General features: G+C 50.9%; 1 protein-coding gene and 1 pseudogene across 1 annotated transcript in view; both read right to left on the minus strand.

The window, feature by feature from the left end:
- The window catches only part of LOC137846204 (butyrophilin subfamily 3 member A1-like), a 228,584-nt gene that overhangs the window by 7,633 nt on the left and 201,241 nt on the right, over positions 1-19,710 (minus strand). The window lies entirely within an intron of this gene.
- On the minus strand, positions 9,550-12,098 carry LOC137846157 (E3 ubiquitin-protein ligase TRIM39-like; annotated as a pseudogene).

Consider the following 19,710-nt stretch of genomic DNA (forward strand, 5'->3'; position numbering starts at 1 on the left):
TGGGGCTGCCCTGAGCACCGGACATGGCTGAAAGGAACGGGGATCAAGGTGGGGATGGGGAGCGAGCTGCGGGGTTGCTTCGCTCTGCACTGATGCTTCTGGGACAGGGACGTCCTCCCCATGTCCCCATTCACTTCCACTTGCGCAAGTGGAAGTGCTGCACAAGAGTTTGCCCTTACTGTTCCACATGCACGAGAATTACTCAAAGCTGGGTCTTGTTCCTTGTTAGTCCAGTGCCTCCCAGTCTGGGAGCAAGGTAGTCTATGCATATTCACCTCAGAAAAATAATTTAGGCTCTAGCCATGGGAGTAGTCATAGAATGTAAATCATTGCCTTCTGATCATGTATTGCTTTTGATTTCCTTTTCCAGTGAAAAAAGATGAAAAGTTGGGTAAGTCTCTCTTAATAAATCCAGTGTTTTGGTGTCTTTCCATTGGAGCAGCAATGGGATAAGAAGTTCTCACTTCTCATCCTACATTGCATTTGCTTTCCTTTCCCAGTGGAACTCGTGGCAGAATTGGGTGAGTATCTCTAAGCTTGGACCCCAGGCCAATGCCAACGCGATGTTTAGGAGAGGGTGGGCAGCTGTGACAGCACACTCCACAATTTTACCTCTTTTTTTTCCAGTTTAATGGACATGTAAATAAGGGTAAGTCTATATGAGCATGAGAAGGGATTTGGGGTCTCGCAATAGGATGAGAAGCTGTTCCTTCTCATTTTGCCTTTTTTTTTCTCTCATTTCCAGAGCAGCAATCTGGAAGACAAGGTGAGTCTCTGTTCCCGAAACCCAAAGAAAATGGGTTCTTGTCATGTAATGAGAAGCTGTACTATCTCACCAAGTGTTTTTGCTTTTCATTTCCAGAGGAAAAAGCTGCAGAGTGGGGTGAGTGACTTTTTCCAAAATGAAGGAATTTGGTTCTAACAGTGGCTATGGGATTGGAAAAAAGATGTGCCTTTCCACCATGCATTTATTTTGCTTTTGTTTTACAGAGAATAAAGATGCAAAGCCTGGTGAGTATCGTTCAGCAGAACAAGGCAGCTGGGGTCCAGCCATGGGATGAGAAGTTCTCTCCTCTCAATGTGACTTGCTTATTTATATTTTTTTTTTCCTCCACAGGAACAAGCTGCAGAGCTGGGTGAGTGTCCCTGAGCTTGGTCCACATGGCAACGCCAAGGTGATGTGGAGGGGAAGGCGGGCAGCTGGGAGAGAGCAGCCCAGGGCTGGTCCCTCACCCTGATGGGGGAGTGGGGAGTGCTGGGGTTGGGGCTGCCCTGGGGACAGGACACGGCTGGGATGGCTGAAAGTAACGGGGATCAAGGTGGGGATGGGGAGTGAGCTGTGGGGCTGCCCCGCTCTGCACTAATGCATCTGGGACAGGGACATCCTCCACCCGTCCCCATTCTCTTCCACTTGTGTTTTGGTGGCATGGTGCTGAGAGCTGCACAAGTGTCTGTCCTTACTGCTCCACATGCACGAGCCTTGCTCAAAGCTGGGTTTTGCTTCTCATTATCTGTTCCCTCCTCCCTCCCAACCTGGCAATAAGGTACTCTGTGCCCACTCACCTCAGAAAAATAATTTAGGGTCTAGCTATGGGAGTAGTTATGGCATGTGAAGTACTGCCTTCTGATCACGCATTGCTTTTTTGTTTTCCAGTGAAAAAAGACACAATGCTGGGTAAGTCTCCCTTCATAAACTCAAAGATTTGGTTTCTTCCCATGGGAACAGCAGTGGGATGAGAAGTTCTCCCTTCTCATTGTGAATTGCTCTTGCTTTCCTTTCCAGTGATAGTGGCTACAAAGATAGGTGAGTGTCCCTCTCCAAAATGAAGGAATTTGTGGTCTTCCAGTGAGACCTACGGGATGGGAAAATGCCCCTTTTCATCACGCACTGTTTTTGCTTTTGTTTTGCAGTGAAAAAAGACGCAAATTTGGTGAGTATCCCGCAGCACAACAAAGCAGTTTGTGGTCCAACCAGGGAAGGAACAGGTCTCCCCTTTGATCATGAATTGCTCTTCTCTTTCTTTTGCAATGGAACAAGCTGCAGAGCAGGGTGAGAGACCCTTCCCAAAATGAAGGAATTTGGGATCTACCACTAGGACCTATGAGATGGGAAGCTGTCCCTTTCCATCATGCATTGTTTTTTCTCTTGTTTTGCAGAGAAAAAGGATGCAAAGCCTGGTGAGTATCTTGCAGCACAACAAAGCAGTTTGGGATCCAGCCATGGGCTGAGAAGCTCTCCCCCCTCAACATGTCTTGCTTTTTTATTTGTATTAATTTATGTGTTTTTCCAGCTGAGCAAGCTGCAGAGCTGGGTGAGTGTCCCTGAGTTTGGGCTCTAGGGTAATGCCAGGGTGATGTGCAGGGGTTTCTGGGCAGCTGGGACAGAGTAGACCAGGGACTTTCCCTTTTCCAAACGAAGTAGGTGAAAGGCTGGGTGTGTCTCTATCAGCATCTGAAGGGATTTGGGGTCTCACAGTGGGATGAGAAGCTGTTCCTTCTCACTTTGCCTTTTTTTTCCTCTCATTTCCAGGGCAGCAATCTGGAAGACACGGTGAGTCTCTGTTCCCCAAAGCAAAGAAAATGGGTTCTTGTCATGTAATGAGAAGCTGTACTATCTCACCAAGTGTTTTTGCTTTCCTTTTGCAGAGATGCTGTTTCGTCCTATAAAACTTTTATTGGCGTGTGAGTGTTCCTGAGTTTGGGCCCCAGGGGAACGCCAAGGCAATGTGCAGGGGAGGGTGGGCAGCTAGGACAGAGCACTCCAGCGATTTTCTCTTTCTTTTCCAGATGAATGCAATCCAATGACTGGTAAGTCTCCATCAGCATCTGAAGGGATTATGAGTCTCACAATGGGATGAAAGAGGGTTCTCTCTCATCTTTTCTTTTTTACTTCTCATTTCCAGTGCTGAATTCTACAATACTAAGCGAGTCTCTGTCCCCAAACCCAAGAAAATTAGTTTTTGTCTTGTAATGAGAATCTGTACTGTATCACCAAGTGCTTTTGCTTTCCTTTTGCAGAGATACTATGTTCATTTGCAATATCTTCTTTGGTGGGTGAGTGTCCCTGAGTTTGAACCCCAGGGGAATGCCAAGGCAATGTGCAGGGGAGGGTGGGCAGCTAGGACAGAGCACTCCAGCGATTTTCTCTTTCTTTTCCAGATGAATACATTCAAGGGCTGAGTAAGTCTCCATCAGCATCTGAAGGGATTATGAGTCTCACAATGGGATGAAAAGGGGTTCTCTCTCATCTTTTCTTTTTTACTTCTCATTTCCAGTGCTGAATTCTACAATACTAAGCGAGTCTCTGTCCCCAAACCCAAGAAAATTAGTTTTTGTCTTGTAATGAGAATCTGTACTGTCTTACCAAGTGTTTTTGCTTTTCTTTTGCAGCGGAACAAGCTGCAGAGCAGGGTAAGTGACCCTTCCCAAAATGAAGGAATTTGGGATCTACCACTAGGACCTATGAGATGGGAAGCTGTCCCTTTCCATCATGCATTTTTTTTCTCATGTTTTGCAGAGAAAAAAGATGCAAAGCCTGGTGAGTATCTTGCAGCACAACAAAGCAGTTTGGGATCCAGCCATGAGCTGAGAAGCTCTCCCCCCTCAACATGTCTTGCTTTTTTATTTGTATTAATTTATGTATTTTTCCAGCTGAGCGAGCTTCAGTGCTGGGTGAGTGTCCCTGAGCTTGGGTCACATGGCAATGCCAGGGTGATGTGCAGGGGAGGGTGGGCAGCTGGGACAGAGCAGCCCAGGGCTGGCCCCTCACCCTGCCCACACCCACTGGGCACTGGCTGTGGGCTGTGACCAGCTCTCCCCTCTCCTTCCAGTATGGAGAAAGTCTCTGCTGCCTCAAAATCCAGGTAGGTGTGCACTGGGTTGCCCTCTGCGGTGCTTCTCCTGCCTCTGCTGGGGCATGTTCAGGAGCCAAGAGGTGCCCCATCTCCTGCCCCGTGGGGCAGCTCCTGGCCCCGAGCTGGGGAAAGCCTGCCCAGGGCTGAGCTCTGCCCCTGATGGCCTGGCTCCTTCTGTCCCTGCAGTGAAGGTGACCCTGGATCTGCACACGGTTCATCGCCAGCTCGTCCTGTCAGAGGACCACAGGAGTGTGAGAAAGAAACGAATACAGCAGCCGGTGCCCAACAGCCCAGAGAGATTTGACCGTTGGTGCTGTGTGCTGGGCCGTGAGGAGTTCAGAGAGGGGTGGCACTGCTGGTTGGTGGAGGTGGAGGGCAAGCTGACAACTAATTCATGGTGGGCTGTCGGGGTGGCTAGGGAATCTGTGAAAAGGAAGAGGTGGTTTAACATTAGTCCTGAAGAAGGGATCTGGGCTGTGTGGTACAACAAAGGGCATCTCAGGTCTCTCACATGGCCTCGCACCCCCTTGTTCTTCTCCCCTGTCCCCACAAGGATCTGGGTCTGTCTTGACTGGACCCATGGGCAGGTGTCTTTTATCAATGCTGACAATGGGGCCGAGATCTTCACTTTCACAGCAGCCTCCTTCAATGGGGAGAGCATCCGCCCCTGGTTCTGGCTAGAGACAGTGGGAATTCAGCTGTGCCTGAGGGACAGCGCCCCCCAGACCCTGTCCCCAGCCCTGGGGGGCTCCTGCCCTTCTCCAGACACTCCTCAAACACCTCTCCTTGGTCCTGCAGGAGCAGCACAGGAATGAGGGTCACTGGGGCCAGGGGCTGCTCCGTGTTCCTCCTTGCACTCCGAGACCTGCACTGGCGGGTGGGGGGGCACTCAGACTTCAGACAACCCTTTGCTTCATGTTTGGGAACTCTATTTGTGGGCTCCAATTTTCCATTCCTTTCTCCATTTATGAATTTGACTTTGTGCATGAAAACATGAATTATATAACAGGAATCCTATATGTAAAAGAATTAGTAATACTCCTTGTAATTAAATAAATCAACATCTGAACATGGAAATTCCCAGCATGGGAGTGTTTTAAATTATTATCAAGAAACTGGTTGTCCCCAGAAGGATGGGAAATTTGACCTTGCATGGCAGAACAGCCCAGTTTGAGCTGGATTTAAGATAGAGCACAGCTGCAGCAGGGGACAGTGAGAAGGTACTGGTGGTTGGATGCTTCAGAATTGGGATGCTCCAGGACTGGGATGTCACGGGGTCAGAATGCTTCCTGAGTGGGATGCTCAATGGTCAGAATGCTCTGGGGGTTGGGATGCACTGCGACAGATGCACCATGAGTTCGATGTTCCTGGGGAGTGGGTGGGCGGGGGGGGGGGGGGGCAGGGTGTGTGTGAAGGATTTAAAGGATCTGGCCTGGAAAGGACAGGAGAAACACAGGAGGGGGTTGGGGCTACAGAAATCAAAACCAAAGCAGAGTCCAGGGAGCTCCTGTGCTTTATTTTAAGCTCTACCCTGCACAGTGCTCCCGTGCTGGGGCACAAGCCCTGCTGGCACCCACGGCTCTCACCCTGCCTCTGAGCCCCAGCAGGCAGCACAGGGGCTGCAGCAGCTCTCCACGCTCCTCTCCCCTCTGCTTGCACTGCTTGCAGACCCCAGGGCAAGGGATGTGGTCACTGTGTGCTGCTGGCCAGTGCAGGCCACCTTTGCCTCCTAGTTTGGGGTTGATCTTTGCTCTGTGCCTGGTGCTGAGCATGAGCAGCCTGTGGGGGCTCTTTGTTCCCTCCTCTGGAGCACATCAAGGCCCAGCAGCAGCAGGACTGTGGTAAATAAAGTTTTGCACAGGAAGGTGGAGTCTGGCAGTGGCATTTCCTGGGTGCTTTCTGTCCTGAGGCTTTGATGCCTGGGAAGACATCTTGCAGCAGACCCTCTCCTTGGTGTTGGTCCTGGGAGTCAGCGCCAGGAGGAACCGAAGCTCCAGCTGTCCCCAGTTCCCCAGCTGGTGCCTGGCACCCCCTTGTCCCAGCTGAGTCATTGCCGTGCCCTGGGGGCACCCGAAGAGCTTCCAGCCTCCCACCACGCAGGCTCTGCAGAGACTGTGGCCACAGGGGGCATCACCAGCTCTTCAAGGCCTCGAAGCAGAGGGAGCAGGTGGCCTCAGTTTTCAGCCCAAGATCACAGAATCACAGAATAGCCCGAGTTGGTAGGGACCCATTGAGTCCATATCTAGGCTTCACAAAGTGCCATCCCAGAATCAGACCCTGTGCCTGAGAGCCTTCTCCAAATGCTCCCTGAGCTATGGCAGGTTCAGGGCCATGGCCACATCCCTGGGGAGCCTGTTCCAGTGCCTGACCACCTTATCAGGGAAGAACATTTTACAAACAGCCAGCCTGAGCCTCCCCTGTGGCACCTCCATGCCATTCCCTCGGGCCCTGTTGCTGCCCATCCACTCACTTCATCAGGAAGCTGTGGGCTGCCACGAGGCCTCCCCTGCATCTCCTCTACTCTGGGCTGTTTATTCCCCCCTTTCTTTTCCCTTTGATTAAATTATCCTTATCTCAAGCTGTGAGTTTTTTTTTTTTTTTTTTTGCTTGTTTGTTTTGTTTTGTTTTGTTTTGTTTTTTAGTGTAGTTTCTTCATCCCCTCTTCTGAGAAGGGTGAATGAAAGAACATTTGTGGTGGGGTTCAACTGCCCAGCAAGGTAAAACCACCACACCATCCCATCATAGAAGGCTATCAGATTGGTGAAGCAGGATTTCCTCATGGTGGATCCATGCTGACTCCTCCTGATCACCTTCTTATCCTCCACATGCTTGGAGATGACTATCTCCAGGATGAGCTGCTCCATCATCTTTCCATGGATGGATGTGGGGCTGACTGGCCTGCTGTTGCCTGGGTCCCCCTTCTTGCCCTTTTTGAGGACTGGCATGACATTGGCTTTCTTCCAGTCCTCGGGCACTTCTCCTGTTCTCCACAACCTTTCAAAGTTGATGGAGAGTGGGCAAGCAACAACATCAGCCAGCTCCCTTAGCAGCCAGGGGTGCATTATTCCATTGGGGCCCACGGATTTGTGGATGTCAAGTTTGCTTAAATGATCTCTAACCTGATCCTCCTTGGTCAAGGCAAATTCCTCCTTTCTCCGTACTTCCTTTCTTGTCTCCAGTGTCTGAGATTCCTGAGGGATGGTCTTAGCAGTAAAGACTGAAGCAAAAAAGTCCATTCAACGACTGTCTTCTCAGTGTCCTTGGTCACCAGGGGACCTGCACCATTCAGCAGTGGGCCAACATTTTCCCCAGTATTCCTTTTTCTACTGATGTATTTAAAGAAGCCTTTCTTGTTGTCCTTGATATTCATTGCCAGATATAATTCCAAATGGGCCTTGGCCTTACTTGTTGCATCCCTGCATACTCTGACAGTGTTCCATTATCCCTTCCAAGTGGTCCGTCTCTATTTCCATGTGCTGTAAACTTCCTTCTTCTGTCTGAGCTTTGTCAGGAGCTCCCTGATCATCCATGAAGGTCTCCGTCCCCCTTTGCTTGACTTCTTACTGATAGGGAGGCACCAACCTTGAGCTTGGAGGAAGTGATGCTTCAATACTGACCAGCTGTCCTGGATCCCCCTTCCTTCTAGGGCCCATGTGATTCTTCCAAGTAGATCCCTGAAGAGGTCCAAGTTTGCTCTCTTGAAGTCCAAGGCCACAATCCTGCTTTTTGCCCTGCTTCTTCCTCACAAGATCCTAAACTCCACCATATCATGGTCACTGCAGCCAAAGCTGCCCCTGACCTTCATATCTCCAACTAGTCCTTCCTCATTGGTTAATACAAGGTCAAGGTGTCTGAATAAGGCTTCATCCACCTCCTCTTCCTCATCAGGTGGCCTGTAGCAGCTCTGCCTCTGGGGCAGTGGGGTCAAGTGTCTGGGGCTCTGCAGGGCTGCCACCACCATCCCATAGCAGCTGAGTGCCCAGCCCAGGGCCTTTAGCAAGCACGAGGGCCTTGTCCCCAGCATGGGCCACTCCAGACCTCCAGGGAAAGCTACCATCTGCACTCAGGAAGCCCTTGGCCCTGCTTCTGCAGCTGCCCTCTGCTTCCTGGACCAGTTCCACTAGCAGGGTTTTTCCCCAGGGATGGTGGTGCAGGACCCCCAGTGGTGATTCCCCACAGCAGCATGCACTCCCTACAGCTTCTACAGTGTCCAGCAGGAAAAGGAACCTGGCAGCAGTGGGATTCAAACCCAGAACCCCAACGGGACTGGAGCTTTAATCCAGCACTTTACTCCACTCAGCCACACTACCCTGGGCAAAAAGGTCCTTCTGCACCTCTAAAGTGAAAGCAAAAAAATGGACAAATTCTGACCACTTCACAACAGGACCTTTTAAGCTTCTTGTGCTACATGTCATGGACCATTCTTCTTCTCCCTTTCAACCTGATGGCCATGCAGGGAGTTTGCTCGTGGGATGGGAAAGACCTACAAGTAGGGAAGCCCCACAACATAAAAATACTTCTTTCCAAACAAATTACACTTTTTCAAAGCATTTGTCCTGCTTTATGCATTTGCTTCTGCGCTGCACAGGTCTTCTCTGCTCGGATTCCACTTTTGGTGCTCAAGAATCCTTGTCTCTTTGCTTTTCCTGTCTTACCATGCAAATTCACAAGAGAAATGTGAGCAAGACAAGAAGGCAGTATGATGGGTATGGACAGCAAGGGAGAAAAATGCAAAGGGACCTTGCCCAGGTGATGTCTGTGGAAAAGGGAAGGTGGAATCAACCCTAAATCCAATTGCATTTCCACTGTACTTGTCCATATACCACTTGTGGAGCTTCCCTGGGTGACTCTGTGCGTGATGTTTACTTTGGTAATTATGTACTTTTAATTAAGCTGGCATGGATCTAGAAATTAATTAAGTGGGGTCCTGGGCTGCAGGGATGGGCAGGGGGCTTGAGGAAGGTGGGAGATGCTGCATGGGCTGAAAATCACCCACTGCAATGCCCTGGAGGGCTTCACCTCCCTGGCTTCAGCTCTCAGCCAGCTTCCTACAACTATTAAGAGGCACAAGTATGTGCAGTGAAAGGGGGAGCAGCGTGGGGCAGAGACAGGAGCAGGATCCTTCCCCTGGGTGTCCCTGGGAATGGGCTGCAGATTCTGCATTGGGTCCATCAGAACCCCAGATATTCTGCTCCCTCCTGCAGGGCTCCTGCTGTATCACCCCACAGTGCTCCAGCTGGGCTCCCAGAAAAGGAATCTGGCAGTGATGAGATGTGAATCCACTCCCCCAAAGAGACTGGAGCTTTAATCCAGCACTTTGGAGCACGCTACCCTGGGCAAAAACTGTCCTGCTCCTGCTTTAAACTGACAGGAAAAAATTTTGACAAACTCTGATCAATTCAGGATGGTTGCTTTTTCCCTAAGGTCTGTTTTTTGTTTGTTTGTTTTGTGTTTTTTTTTTTTTTTTTTTTTTTTTTGCCACAGGTGAGTTCAAAGTGTGTTACATTATAATATCAAAAAAGGAAAAAAAAAAAAAAAAGGATTTCATCTTGATAACTTTGGGGGACATGCCCTGCTGTAACCATTCCATCATCCAACTCCTTCCCATGGTGGGGCCTGAGCTGAGTCCTCCCAGTCCTGAGCCACGCATTTGGAGGTGGGAATGGGGAGAGGACACGATGATGATGATGGAGGCTTACCCCTTATACTGATCAGTAGATGAGCAGACCAGAATAGGAGATGCGTTTCTCCTTCCCTGAGACAAGTCAGGGTTGAAGAAAGGTCACAGTGCATCTCTGAAAGCCCCACTGTAAGTGTACAGGTGGGTCTGGTGGGTCACATCATAAAAGGACACGTCCCCACCTTTGTAATCCAAGTAGATCCCCACTCTCTTTGTCTTTTGTTTGACAGAATGGGTGATGGGACAGGACAGGAGGACCTTGTACTGGTCACCGTTCCTCAGCCACATCTTCCAGAAGCCAGCTTGTAGGGACAGGGGACCTTTCCCCTTCCTCTTCACAGCCTCCCTGCACACCCTGATGTCCCACTCAGTCTTGTTTCCCACCTCCACCTCCCAGTAGCACCTCCCTGCTGTAGTTCTCAGTGATCCCAGCACAAAGATGTAAGGGTCAAATCTCTCCAGATGGTCTGGCAGCTCCTGCTGTATTCCCTATTCCCCCATGGCTCACGCTCTGGCCGTCCTTGGACAGGAGGAGGCTGGGATGAGTGGACTTTGGGTCCAACATCATTTGCACTGCAGGAAAGAGTAGAAGAGCCCCAAAGGTGGCTGCTGGCACCTCTCGTTGATCTCGGTGATGAGCTTGCCCAGAGTTTGGCTCTGCTTGGCCAGCTGGGTGATGTTGTTGCAGAGCTTGGTGGCTGTTCTCTTCTCCTCTCACTTCAGCTTCCTCTGGAGCTGCTCCTCCTCTTCATCCAAGAAGTCATGCAGCTTTTCAAACTGCTTCTTGATCTTCTCTCTCTCTCTGGAAGTTGTATTCTTTGAAGGGGATGCAGAAAAGAGGGAAGAAGAAGAAGAAGAAGAAGAAGAAGAAGAAGAAGAAGAAGAAGAAGAAGAAGAAGAAGAAGAAGAAGAAGAAGAAGAAGAAATAAGAAAAAGAAATAAAGAAAAAGAAACAGAAACAGAAAAAGAAACAGAAACAGAAACAGAAACAGAAAAAGAAAAAGAAAAAGAAAAAGAAAAAGAAGAAGAAAAAGAAAAAGAAAAAGAAAAAGAAAAAGAAAAAGAAAAAGAAAAAGAAAAAGAAAAAGAAAAAGAAAAAGAAAAAGAAAAAGAAAAAGAAAAAGAAAAAGAAAAAGAAAAAGAAAAAGAAAAAGAAAAAGAAAAAAATAAATGGTGGAACTCATTGGGAGTTTAGGGAAGCATTATGTTGTGTTGGAAAGTGAGGTTAAGGGACACAACGTGGACTGGGGGCAAGAGCTCCTGGCTTTTGTTCCCAGAACCTGTCTCAGTGCAGAGCAGCAGCTGCTATACAGAGGTTTCCATAAATACCCCAGAGAGGAAACCATAGGTTAGGGAAGGAAACATGGCTCAGAGCTGTGGAGTGAGGTCATGGCTGGGGACAGCAAAAGAGCCATAACAGTCCCCATCAAGAGCTGGGACTAATACAGCTGTGATGAGTGCTTGCTGCAGCTGCTCCCACTGTTTATTTGACTCATAATCATGTCTATTCAAGGATCAAATCATACCTCATTTGTCCTTGGATTGGGATCTGCACATCAGCATCCATCCCTGCTACCCCGTGCCCAAGCATCCACCCAAAACCAAGGCACTTGCCAAAACCCTTGAGTATCCTGCCCTGCAGAGCAGCATGGAACCGGTAAGGGAGATCCTTGCCTTCCACTCAGCCAGTTTCTCCTCCTTCTGGGACTTCAGGCTCCATGTTTCCAGCTTCTGCTGCTGCAGGAGTTCTACAGTTGCCTCCAGCTTTCTCTGGTGGGGGAAAGAAAATGTGGCAAGGGGGTGGCACAGAAGGACACCGCATGCGTGAGGACACGGATGTGAGATCATGGCAAATCAACAAAAGTTTGTGCAAGTCCAAGGCTGGATAATTCCCCATGGACACATGCACAGCCCCATGGAGCTTCTGCCTGGAGAAATGAGTGGGTGAATCTTCTGATGGATCATCTTACATCACCTGCAGCAGCATTACTATGCTATAAATCTATCACCTGTCTGTTTATGGAATAGATTGCTTCCCTACTCACATGCAATCAACTCTGGATAGAAGTAGGGGCAGTGAATTTGCTTCCAGTGACCAAAGATAAAGCTACAGATGGGAATGGCCCTGCTGGGCATGCACACACACAGCCCCTTCTCCTCTACCTTTCAAGCAGGGAGCTCCGCAGCACCCTCCATACCTTGTACTCCTTGGCAGCCTCCTTTACTGGCACTGAGGTGTGGGTACTGTGAACCAGTGACTCAGTGCAGAGGGCACAAGTGGGGGGTTGGTTCTCCAGGCAGAAGAGTTCAAGGGCCTCCTGGTGCTCTCAACACTCCTTCTCAGGCTCTGGAGCTGCTGCCTGGCTCCTGTCTTCATCTCCATCTGCTTACCCCTTGTCCCTGGTGTCCCTTGCTGGCGGGAGCATGCTGCACTGAGGACAGTACCTGGCAACACCCACTCGACCCTGGATTTGGCTGGCACAAATGCAGCAGATCCAGTGCCTGCAGCCATCAAAGGTCAACAATGTCTTGAAGAGCTCTTGGCAGAAGGAGCCCAAAATCATCCTCTACCATTCTGGGGCCAGGAGCAGAGAAGTCATGGCACTTCCAAGGAGCTTGCTTTGCTTTTCTATCTGGAAATCAGAGAAGGGATGGGAAGGGCCAAAGGGTGGCAGACAGGTGGCATGGTTGGGCAGTGAATCTTGGTTGCTATTAGTCCTCTGGAGGCTTTCCCTGCACTCCCTGCAATTGGCAACATGTGGTTGTCCTCACCAAAAGCATCCCAAACAGTATACTCCACACTGCTCCCCCTTTCACTCTGCATCCTTGTTCTTCCAAATAATTGTTGGCAGTCCTGCTGAGAGTTGAAGCCGGGGGGTGAAGCCCTCCAGGGTATTGTTGTGGGTGATTTTCAGCCCAGGTAACATTTCACCTTCAACAAGACCCCTACCCAAACCTGCCGCCCAGCACCTGGCCTATCGCCCCCCGGGAAAAAGGGTGCTGCAGTGGGGAATGCAAAGTGGGCTGACACAGCCAGAAAGCTGAGCACACCTTGGGCATGGCACAGAGCAAGCTCCCAGCTCTGCCAGCTGCTCACAGCTGGGGTCCTGTACCACTACCCCTGGATAAAAGCTTTTTAATGCCCCTCACAGTACTGTCCAGCTTCAACTCGAATTGAGCTTTGACTATATGAAATTTCTGCCTAAAGAGGAATTGCTGTCTCCTCCTATGTTGCCTCACCTTGCTTCCAGTCCTCATACACTTTCCTTATCCATCTAAACTATAGAGGATCCCTGCCAATCTGAGCTGACCATTTGCCACAGCTGGACCTTCTACCATGACTGCTTAATTAGAGCCAGGAGCTTTGCCTGCACAACCTTGTGTAAACTGTGGCAGCGCTGGGCTCAGCACCCAGGTGAGCACCACTCCCTGCAGCCTCTGATCCTGCTCAGCTCTGGCGCCTCTTGCACCCATCCCCCAAGACGCAGAGCTGCTGGTTATTGTGAGAGGGTTATTGCAACCAGGAACTGGACAAAGGCTGGGGAAGTTGGGCGTAGCCTTGTGCTGTAATTCCCTGTAATTCCCAGGGTCTTCTTTGTTGCACTTCTTGGAAACTGGGGCAACGTTTGGCAGCTTCCAGTCACTGGGACCTCTCCAGATTCCCACAGATATTTCAAAAATAACTTATAGAGATTTCCTGATGACATCATCCAGGAACGGGCTGCCCAGGGAGGTGGTGGAGTCACCATCCCTGGAAGTCTTCAAAAGACGTTTAGGATATGGTTTAGTGGGGACTGTTAGTGTTAGGTTAGAGGTTGGACTCGATGATCTTGAGGTCTCTTCCAACCTAGAGATTCTGTGATTCTGTGATTCTGTTATCTTAGTACTCTTGGATGAATCCCATCAGGCCCTATAGTCTTGTATGCATCCATGTCTAGGAGCAAATCCCATGCAAATTCAGGGTTGGCTGGGTGTTTATTGTTTCCACAGCCAGGACAACACAAATTGAGCTTTGGCCATATGAATTTTCTGCCTACAAAGGAAAACAGCAACACTGTAGTCCTCCCATGTTGCCTGATCGCACTTTCAGTGCCCATATACTTTCCTTACCCACCTAAGCTCAGGAAGACCATAATGGCCAGTCTTAGCTATCTTCCACCATGGCTGCTTAACTAGAGCCAGGAGTGGGGCTTGCTCTTTGCCCGTACCACCTTTGGTAAACTGTCGTGGTGCTGGGCTCAGCACCCACGTGTGTACCACTCCCTACAGCCTCAGATCCTGCTCCGCTCAGGAGCCTCTTGATCCCATACCCAAGGGTCAGAGTTGCTCCCAGAGGGTTATTGCTTCCAGGAACTGGGCAAAGGTTGGGGAACTTGGGCGAAGCCTTATGATTCCTGCAGCTCTGCTGGGTGCTGTGAGGGACCTCTCTCTTGGTGGGGCTCCCTTGGAGAAGAACCCCTGGGGACTGCCTGCTGTGTCCCCCAGCCCATGATAAGCTCAGGCTCTGCGCCCTGCACAAGGCACTGCTGGCTGTGGCTCCTTGTGCCTGGGCCCAAGGGGACTCCTTCCCCATCTGCCTGTGGTGCCTGCAGCCCCTCGATCCCCTCTCTCTTCTGCTCCAGTTTCTGCCCACAGCTCCTGTTCCTGCTGCAGCACAGATGGGGCTCCTATAGGGCTGTGGCTGCCCCAGCCTCACTGGCCATGCCAGGGGCCTCCTGACTTCCCTCGTCACTCTGCTCCTCCTCCAGCTGGGCTCAGGTAGGATCCTGCGGGACTGCTGGGGGCTTTCCCCCTGGGCCTGGCAAATGTGCTGCCATGGGGTGGGGGAGTGGCCATGGGTTAAGGGGGACCTGAGCCCACAGCTTGGCCTCGGCTGTTTCTTTTTTTTTTTGGCTTTGGTTCTTTCACACAATATGGGTGCTGCCTTGGCTGCCCTTTCTGGCTCTTCTTCAGCTGCCCAAATGCTGCAAAGAGAGCTCCTACTCCCAGCACACCTCCTCCATCACGTCCTCCCTCTCCCTCTCCTGTTTCCCTGGTGGTTTCCAAAGAGACATGGGATATTTTGGGCCACTGGCACTGTGCAGCCCTGCTCTCTGGGTCTGGCAACAGCCAGGGAGGTTTGTGGTGAGGGTCCAGTCCCAGAGACCCTGGGGCCATGGCTTTAGATGAGGCCCTGGGCAACCTGATCTAGTGGGTGGCAGGGGGATTGGAACTAGTTGATCGTTGAGGTCCATTCACTTGACAGTGGCTCTGACCCTGGTCCATGTGCTTTTGGCTGTGTCCATTGGCATCGGAGTTTATCCCTTTTGAAAGCAAGGTAAGCTGGCAGCGCAGGGATGGAGAGGAGGGAGGTGTTCTGCAGGGACCCCCCCTGGGTCTGGAGCGGGGCTGAGCCCTGGCCCAGGGAGGTGCGTAGGAGGAGGAAGGGAATGTTCTCCTGGGGATGCCAAAGGCCTTAGGATCCTCTTGGGTGGGAGGCCAGGGAGCATGGCTGCAGCGTGGGGCTGGTGGCAAGGCGCAGCCCCCCTGCACATGTTCCCACCCAGCAACCAAGCTGCTCTGCTCACCACCTGTTCCTCCGCCTTTGCTTTTCAGCGGCACAGAGCCGAGAGCTGGGTGAGTCCTTGCAGTCCCTGTCCCCAGCCCCTGGGGAAGTGGTGTCTGTGTGGGAGGGCCTGGTCTGGGTGGGCTCTGGGGGCTTGTGTGCTGGTGGCTTGGGGGTGCTGGAGGAGCAGCTGGAGCGAGGTGTGGGAGTGGGGAGTGCTGGGGCTGGGGCTGCCCTGGGCACCGGACATGGCTGAAAGGAACGGGGATCAAGGTGGGGACGGGGAGCGAGCTGTGGGGCTGCCCCGCTCTGCACTGACACTTCTGGGACAGGGACAATCTCCAACAATCCATTCCTCACTTCCGTAATGGCTTCAGTGCCACAGAGATAAAAGCTGCACTAGTGTCTGGCCTTTACATTTTGACTTACAAGAGCATTGTACAAAGCTCACCACAATGAATATTTGTCTGGTCCCACCTCAGAGCAAGGCAGTATTTTCCCAGTCATTGGATGTGTTCGGGTCTACCATGGGCTGAGCAACTCTCCCCCTTGATCGATCGTGCATTATATTCACTTTCCTTTTCAGAGAAAAAAGCTGCAGAGCTGGGTGAGTGTCCCTGCCCTTGGGCTGCATGACATTTCCAAGGTGATGTGCAGGGGAGGGTGAGCAGCTGGAACAGAGCAGCCCAGGGCTGGCCCCTCACCCTGCCCACACCCACCACTCTGCACCCACATGCGAGCTGTGGGGCTGCCCCGCTCTGCACTGACGCTTCTGGACAGGGACGTCCTCCACCTGTCCCCATTCACTTCCCCTTGTCTTTTGGTGGCATAGTGCAGAGAGCTGCACAAGTGTCTGTCCTTACTGCTCCACATGCACAAGCCTTGCTCAAAGCTGGGTCTTGCTCCTCGTTAGAATGGTCCCTCCCAATCTGGCAATAAGGTGCTCTGTGCCCACATACCTCAGAAAAATAATTAAGGGTCTAGCTATGGGAGTCGCCATAGAATGTGAAGCACTGCCTTTTGATCCTGCACTGCTTTTGTTTTCATTTTCCAGTGATAAAAGATGCAAAGCTGGGTAAGTCTCCGTTCCTCAACCCAAATATTTGGTGTCTTCCCATCGGAGCAGGAATGGGATGAGAAGCTCTCCCTTTGCTTCATGCATTGATTTTACTTTCTTTTTCCAGCAGAACAAACCGCAGAGCTGGGTGCTTGCCTGAGTTTGGGCCCCAGCACAACACCAAGGCAATGTGTAAGGGATGGTGGCTAGCTGGGACAGAGCAGTCCAGAGATTTTCTCTTTCTTTTCCAGATGCAAAATAATGTAGATATGGGTAAGTCTCCATCAGCATGAAAAGGGATTTGGGGTCTCACAATGGTATTGGAAGCACTGCAGTCTCAAAATGACTTTTTTTTTCTCTCTCTTTCTCTCTCTTTTTTTTTTTTTTTCCCCAGAGGATCAAGATGCAGAATTCGGTGAGTTTCCCCTTGCATGGGCCCCAGGGCAATGCCAAGGCGAGGTGCAGGGGAGGGTTGGCAGCTGGGACAGAGCAGCCGAGGGCTGGCCCCTCACCCTGATGGGGGAGTGGGGAGTGCAGGGGATGGGGTTGCCCTGGGAACGGGGCACGGCCGGGATGGCTGAAAGGAACAGGGATCAAGGTGGGGATGGGGAGCGAGCTGTGGGGCTGCCCTGCTCTGCACTAATGCACCTGGGACATGGACGTCCTCCACCCATCCCCATTCATTTCCCCTTGTGTTTTGGTGGCACCCTGCCGAGAGCTGCACAAGTGTCTGTCCTTACTGCTCCATGTGCACGAGCCTTGCTCAAAGCTGGGTCTTGCTCCCTGTTAGTCTGGTCCCTCTGAATCTGGGAGCAAGATGCTCTGTGCACACTCACCTGAGAAAAATAATTTAAGTTCTACCTTTGGGAGTAGCCATTGGATCTGAAGCACTGCCTTCTGATCACACGTTGCTTTTTTCTTTTCCAGTGAATAAAGATATAGAGATGGGTAAGTCTCCTTTCACAAAACCAAAGATCATCCCATCATCCCATCATCCTATGGGAGCAGTCATGGACTGAGCAGCTCTCCCTTCTCATCATGCATTTCTTTTGCATTCTTTTTCAAGGGGAAGACCCTGAAGAGCTGGGTGAGTGTCCCATCCCAAAACGGAAAGAATGTGCTGTCTGCCAGTGGGAGCTATGTGATGAGACTCATTCCCCTCTGATCCTGCATTGCGTTTTTCTTTTTTTTTTTTTTTTCCAGGAGAACACCGTCTAAGGCTGAGTAAGTCTCAATCAGCATGAGAAGGGATTTGGGGTCTTGCAATGGGATAAGAAGCTGTTCCCTCTCATCATGACTTTCTTTCTTCTCATTTCAAGTGTACCAGTTTCAAATACTGGGTGAGTCTTTCTCCCCAAACCCACAGAAAATGAGTTCTTGTCATGTAATGAGAATCTGTACACTCTCACCAAGTGTTTTCACTTTTTATTTTTATTTTTTTTTTCTCCAGTGCATCTAGCTGCAGAGCTGAGTGAGTGTCCCTTCCCAAAACAAAGGAATTTGTTTTCTACCAGTGGGAGCTGGGAAGATGTCTGTCTAAATCATGCATTGTTTTGCTTTTGTTTTGCAGAGAACAAAGATGCAGATCTTGGTGAGTATCCTGCAAAAAAAACAAGCAGTTTGAGGTCCAGCCATGGAATGAGAAGTAATCCCCTCTCAACATGACTTGCCTTATATATACATGTATATATATAAATAAATATCAATATAAAATTATTTAACTTATTTATTTATTTTGTTCCAGGTCTACATGCTTCAGAACTGGGTAAGTGTTGCTGGATATGGGCCCCAGGGCAAACCCAGGTGATGTGCAGGGGAGGGTTGGCAGATGGGACAGAGCAGCACAGGGCTGGCCTCTCACCCTGACAGGGGAGTGGAAAGTGCTGGGGCTGGGGCTGCCCTGGGCAAGGGACACGGCCGGGATGGCTGAAAGGAACGGGGATCAAGGTGGGGACTGGGAGCAAGCTGTGGGGTTGCCCCGCTCTGCACTGATGCTTCCGAGACAGGGACGTCCTCCACCCGTCCCCATTCACCTCCACTTGTTTTTTGGTGGCACAGTGCAGAGAGTTGCACAAGTGTCTGTCCTTAATGCTCCACGTGCACGAGCCTTGCTCAAAGCTAGGTCTTGCTCCTCGTTAGTCTGGTCCCTCCTAATCTGGCAATAAGGTGCTCTGTGCCCACTCCCCTCAGAAAAATAATTTAGAGTCTAGGTGCGGGAATAGCCATGGCATGTGAATCACTGCCTTCTGATCATGCATTGCCTTTGTTTTCCTTTTCCAGTAAAGGCAAATGAAAAGCTGAGTAAGTCTCCCTTCCTAGACCCAAATATATCGTGTCTTCTCAAGGGATGAGCAATGGGATGAGCAGCTCTCCCTTCTCTTCATGCATTGCTTTTGCTTTCCTTTTCCAGTGGAAATAGCTACAGAGCTGGGTGAGTGTCCTTCCCCAAAATGAAGGGATTTGGGGTCTACAAGTGGGAGACATGAGATGAAAAGCTTTCCCCTCTGCTCATGCATTGCTTTTCTCTTTCTTTTGCAGAGGAAAAAGATGCAAGGCTGAGTAAGTCTCCATCAGCATCCGAAGGGATTTGGGGTTTTGCAATGGGATGAGAAGCTCTCCCCTCACATCATGAATTGTTCTTCTCTTTCTTTTCCAGGGGAACTATCTGCAGAACTGGGTGAGTGTACCTGATCCTGGGCCCAAGGGCAATGCCAAGGCAATGTGCATGGGAGGGTTGGCAGCTGGGACAGAGCAGCCCAGGGCTGGCCCCTCACCCTGCTCACATCCACTGGGTACCAACCATGGGCTGTGACCAGATCTCCCCTCTCCTTCCAGCATGGAGAAGGTTTCTGATGTCTCATAATACAGGTAGGTAGGTGTGCACTGGGTTGCCCTCTGTGGTGCTTCTCCTGCCCTTGCATGGGCGTGTTCAGGAGCCAAGAGGTGCCCCATCTCCTGCCCCGTGGGGCAGCTCCTGGCCCTGAGCTGGGGAAAGCCTGCCCAGGGCTGAGCTCTGCCCCTGATGGCCTGGCTCCTTCTGTCCCTGCAGTGAAGGTGACCCTGGATCCATGCACTGCTCATCCCCTGCTTGTCCTGTCTCAGGACCAAAGGACCGTGAGTTGGCAAAGTAAATGGCAGAAGTTGCCCCCCACACTGGAGAGATTTGACCATTGTTGCTGCGTGCTGGGCTGTGAGGAGTTCAGAGAGGGGAAGCACTGCTGGACTGTGGGGCCCGAGAGGGAGAAGCGGCAGTATTGTTCGTGGGCTGTAGGGGTGGCAAGGACATCTCTTAAGAGGAAAGGGGAGATCAACAAGAGCCCTGAAGAAGGGATCTGGGCTGTGCAGTACAATGAGGGCCTGCTCATCTCTCTCACATCTCCTCCCACCCCCTTGTCCCTGTCCCCTGTCCCCACAAGGCTCTGGGTCTGTCTGGACTGTACCCAGGGGCAGGTGTCTTTTATCAATGCTGACAACGGGGAGAAAATCTTCACTTTCACAGCAGCCTCCTTCAATGGGGAGAGCATCCGCCCCTGGTTCTGGCTGGGGACGAATGCCCAGCTGTGCCTCATGGACA

This window comes from Anas acuta, chromosome 31 (genome assembly GCF_963932015.1).
Source record: "Anas acuta chromosome 31, bAnaAcu1.1, whole genome shotgun sequence".
Lineage (NCBI taxonomy): Eukaryota > Metazoa > Chordata > Aves > Anseriformes > Anatidae > Anas > Anas acuta.